This window comes from Castor canadensis, chromosome 3 (assembly GCF_047511655.1).
Source record: "Castor canadensis chromosome 3, mCasCan1.hap1v2, whole genome shotgun sequence".
In the NCBI taxonomy this organism is placed as follows: Eukaryota; Metazoa; Chordata; class Mammalia; order Rodentia; family Castoridae; genus Castor; species Castor canadensis.
Window position 1 is genome coordinate 44,914,237 of NC_133388.1, and position 5,322 is coordinate 44,919,558.

Sequence of the window (5,322 nt, forward strand, 5' to 3'; positions counted from 1 at the left end):
AAGACTGCTGTGCCAACACGTAGATGGATTATTTATGATTATGATTGCTTTACACTGTGGCTTGGCCATAGTTTTTAAAATTTCTAATTTGAGATTTTTGCTGAATTTAGGATCAGGTAGGACTGAACTGCCCTAAAGGGCGTGCAGCAAGAACCATGGGAACCTGAGGGGGATGCTGACATTTTGTACTTCTTGGTTTGTTGTGGCCAGCCATCTAATTCTGGCATTAGTACAACAGAAACAAAATGTTGTATTTTAACATTTTCTTCTGAGTTGAGATAACAAGCCAAAAATCTGTTGACCCTCCCAGTTGCCTTGGGATGCTGTGTCTGTCCACAGTTCTGCACAGGTTTGAGATCACATTCATTTTCTTGATATTTCACAAGTTAAGGAAGGAAAGAAGGAAGGAAGGAAGAAAGGGAAAAATGAAGGAAGGAAGGAAGGAAGGGAGGGAGACAGCAGCAATGTGAAATGAACAGATGAAGCATCAGCAGGGGAAGAAGTGCCAGGACTGCTCCTGAAGGAAAGACTTCATTGCCTACCAGAAAACGCACACTAAAGACAAAGACAAAAGGTCTGTACACAGGGCTTATGGGAGAACCTCCAGTTGTGAATTGGAGTTTTACTCATGTCAGGATCATGAAGAACATGGAATGGTCTTGGTAAGACTTGCCTCTTTATTAGATTTTCAGAGCCAAAGGGAGGGGCTGGAAAGAGACCTCATAAAAGACCATAAATTACCAGATTCTGTGAATATTTAGCTCTACAAACACAATCAGTACATATTTCAGAATTGTGAAGTCAGAAAAATGCTTTGGGGGATGTGGGGATGGAGTAAATCTTTTTAAATTAAATAATATATCTATATAATTATGCAGATGATAGGAAACAGCTTGATGAACTTTTTACAAAGTAAACACATCCCAGCAACTACTGCCAGGATCAAGATATAAAACCTTACTAGCATCCTACAATGCCTTCTTTTCTTTTTTTTTCGATACTGGGGTTTGAACTCGGTGTCTACACTTTGAGCCATCCCACCAGCCCTGTTTTTAATGTTGGGTTTTCTCAAGATATGGTCTCGAGAACTATTTGCCCGGGCTGGCTTTGAACCGAGATCCTCCTGAGTAGCTAGCCTGGCTCCTTTAGCCCATTTCAGTCATTACTCTTCCCTAAAAGGTAGCCACTGTTGTGACTTCTCTCACCATAGCTGAAATGCAATGGTGCAGTATGCATTCTATTATACTCTCATTTACTCATTCTTATAGAATCTTCCATACTTTTTTGCATGTGTAGCTGTAGTTTTCTCTTCTTGTTTATTGTATCACATTCTATTATTCCTTTGCGTATACTACAATTTGTTTATTATTATTTTCTGTTACTGATGAACGTTTGGGTTGTTTCTAATTTGGGGTTGCATGAGTAGTATTCCTACCAACCTTCTTGTGCATGTCTTTTGGTGCACGGAGTGTGAGTTGCTAGAAAGTAGAGTATGAGACTGTTCTGACAGTCTTCTAAAATGGTTGTACTATTTACACTCCTGCCTGCAAGATATGAAGGTTCGTGTTGCTCCATACCTTCTCCAACACTCAGAATTCTCAGTTTTTAACAGATTCGGTGATTCTAGGAAGTGTGCAGTGATAGCTCATAGAGGTTTGATTTTGTATTTGGTAAGTAACATTAAGCACTTTGTCATATGTCTGTTGGTCATTTTGAGTTTTTTTGAAATGAGACCTTACTGTATTGCTTTGGCTGGCTGGTCTCAAACTCTTGGGCTGAAGTGACCCTCCTGCATTAGCCTCCTGAGTACAGGTGTGTAGTATACCACTGGGCTGGACATCCTCTTTCATGACATGCTTGTACAAATCTTTGCTCTGCTTTTGATTTTATTTGTCTTGCTCTTATTTATAGGAGTGACCATGTGCCCTCAGTTAGATACATGTATTGCAAATATATCCTCCCACTCTGTGGCTTGCCTTTTTAGTCTTTTAATTTTTTTTTATACACTGAAATCTAAATTCTAACAAATCTGGGCCAGGCACAATGATTTGTACCTATAATCCCAGCTATTTGGGGGCAGAGGTAAGAAGGACTGTGGTTCCAGGCCAGCCCAGGCAAAATGTTGGTGAGATTCCATCTCAACAAACAGGCTGGGTGTGGTGGTACATGCCTATAATTCAGGCTACATGGGAGATGTAGGTAGGAAGATTCTGGTGCAAGGCTGGCCCCAGAAAAAATGGGAGACCCTACCTGAAAAATAACTAGAGCAGAAAGGGCTGGGGGCATGCTTCAAATGATAGAGCACCTGTAAATCAAGTGTGAGGCTGAGTTCAAACCTCAGTATCACTAAATAGAAAAAAAATGTAATTCATCAGTGTTTTCCTCTATTGTTGGTCCTTTCTGTGCGCAGTTTAAGAAATCTTTATCTCTGAATATGGAATTTCTCTCCAACGTTATTGTCTGGATCTAGAAGCTTGACTGTTGGGGTTCCCATTTGAGCTGCAATGTATAAAGAGCTTGGAAGTCATCATTCCTGTTCTTACAACAAGAGTAGAAGCTGTGGTTGAGTGCTTGACTAGCCTGCATGAGGACCTGGGGGGAAAAAATGAAAAGAAAAGAAAAAGGAACATACTGAAAATCAGTGACTTTTCTTGGCCTTAATAGAGAATTGGGGCCACAGGGAAAAGCACCATCCCAAAATCTGGAGCAAAGGGGCTGATGGCATGGCTCAAGTGGTAGAGTGCTTCCTAGCAAGCGTGAGGCCCTGAGTTCAAACCCCAGTACCAAAACAACAACAAAAATAAATAAATACAGTCCTTCGTCTCACTAAAATCTGGAGCAAAGGTGAATACAGGAAATTATAGTTGAGATCAGCTTACTAGCACCAAACACTGCTGGAGCCATGCATTGGTTAAGAATGCTTGAATGGTTAGTAACTTTAATGAACTATTGGTAAATAAATTTAGATAGCTGAGAAGTGAGAGACTTCTGAGCATCGCAGTCTTAGAGAGTCCCCTTTTGGGAGTTTTACTTCTAAGAATTCCACTAGATTCGCCTGGTGAAAAGCCAACCAACAATCTTCATGCTTCTGTCAAGAGAAGGAAAAAGCAGTCATTTTTGAATACATGCAGAGCATTCTCAATAATGAAGGACTACTCAGAAACAGAAAGTATTACCAGAACTGTATCTGATATAAAGGATGGGGAATTGCCCAATTCTAACCATCATGACTCACCTGACGGCAGAAAAGAGATCACAGCCCAGAGATGGGCCCACTAAAAGACTAAGACTGAATCACCAGGCTATACAGTATTTTCCCTCTGCTATTATATTGGGAAACTTTAATACCTCTTTTAGTAATTGATAGATAAAGCAGGCAGAAAATCAGTAAGGATACAGGTGAACTAAACAGCACCATTAATTAACTTGATCTAAAATTGACATTTATATAGTACTTCATTTAACAATAACAGAAGACACATTCTTCTCATGCTCAATAGAGCAGCCATCAAGACTAACCATGAAACACTTGAATAAACTGAAAGGAATAAAATTACACACAATATGTGAGTATGATCTCAGAGCATAATAGAACTGAACAATAAATCCAAAACAGAAAGCTAGCTAGAAAATTCCAAAATTGTAAACAATACACTACTAAGTAACACATGGATCAAAGAAGTCTTGAGAAATTAGAGGCTTTATTATTTTATCTTTCATGTTTAGCTGTATAATCCAGTGTGAATTGACTACATGTGTGGTGTGAAGCAGGGATCAATTTTTGTTTTTTTTCTTATGAATTTCTGTCATGTATAGACAAGACAAGGCAAGGGCAAGAACTGATTGATTCAGTGATATAGAATCTAACTATTTCTAGATTCTGGTAGTTTATTGCTTATATAGATAGTGAAAGGATGAAAACTCCTCTATGGTCCTGTCTCACACACCAAAATGGACACTACCAAAAGAAAAACAGCCAGATAAAACACTGAGACTTGTTGATCCTCCATTATGGAGAAGACAAATCTATATTGCAGTTAAGTGGCCTTATATTCTGTGGTTCGATTCTGAAGAGGGTAGAGCAGAAAGCATGAAGCATCACCAGAAAGAAATAAGCAAGTCTCAGCACAACCTCTTAGAGGAGGTCGGTAACTAAGGAGAGGGTGCTGGACCACCCTCACAAGCCTCCCATCCTCTTGTGCTCAGGGAAGATGGCGGGTGTTCAGCCAAAACTCACAGTGGCTGTGGGTCCAGCTTTTTCCTGTCTTGATTATATAAATACATAGGTCACATAGGTCACCAGGTTGCCTTGGAGTTGCAGTTTTTCAACAATATCCAATTTATGTAGCATTTTTATTAAAATGACCAACATTTCCCCACTGCATTGGAGTGTCAATAAATGATTTTATTTTTAATTTATTTAACTTCTTTTTGGTGAGATTGGGGTTGGAACTCAGGGCCTTTTGCTCATAAAGCAAGCACTCTACTGCTTGAGTCACACCTCTGGTCCATTTTTGCTCTGGTTATTTTGGAGAGGGGATCTTATGAACATTTGCTCAGGCTGGCCTTGAATTGCAATCCTCGCAATCTCAGCCTCCCAAGTAGCTAGGATTATAGGTGTGAGACACCAGTTCCCTGCCTTCATTTTATTTTTATTAAGCACTGCATAACACCCTGCTTGGTATATACTGCATAACATTCTAGCAAGGAGTAGAGAAAATAACTGTGTTATTTTCTCCTCATTCAGTAAAATGCTTCCTTAATCAATGTTCTCTGAGCTCTTGGACACATAATAACAATTGACTCCAGAGGTGTGCATTTCTCTTTCCATTAAACTCTACTGACATGGAAAACGGGCAACCCTTTTTTGCTTGCCCCTGTTAGTGAACTTGCGATATAACACAGATCTTTCAGTTACAGCATATAGGTACACAATGAGCAGTCACTCTGTGATAACCAAGCAAATAAATGCCCTGATGCTGAGTCCTGGGGTAATCTCAAACCACATTTCACCATGGTTACCTAGATCAAAACCCTATCCTTAGACTCCTTTAAGATAATAAATAATTTTTTGTTCGCTGATTGTAGTGACAAATTTAAAAGTTAAAGTTAGGATTAAGGTAACACCTAAATGTGTAAGAACTATATCAGATGTTTGCTTTTTGAAAGAAAGTATACTGGTTTATAAAAGGGCAGAGAGCCTGATCTTTGGAGTCACATGGCTTTGTTTTCAGCAAATCAAGCAGTGAGATTTTATTACTGGTGAGTCATATGATCATCAGTGTGAGAGTGTCTCAGGACATTAGTGTCTTAATCTGTTTG

At 39.3% G+C, this 5,322-nt stretch overlaps 1 pseudogene; it reads right to left on the reverse strand.

Annotated features, from left to right (window-relative positions):
• Positions 1 to 4,759: 4,759 nt before the first annotated feature.
• LOC109697183 (NADH dehydrogenase [ubiquinone] 1 alpha subcomplex subunit 1-like) lies at positions 4,760 to 5,008 on the reverse strand (annotated as a pseudogene).
• Between the last annotated feature and the right edge of the window lie 314 nt (positions 5,009 to 5,322).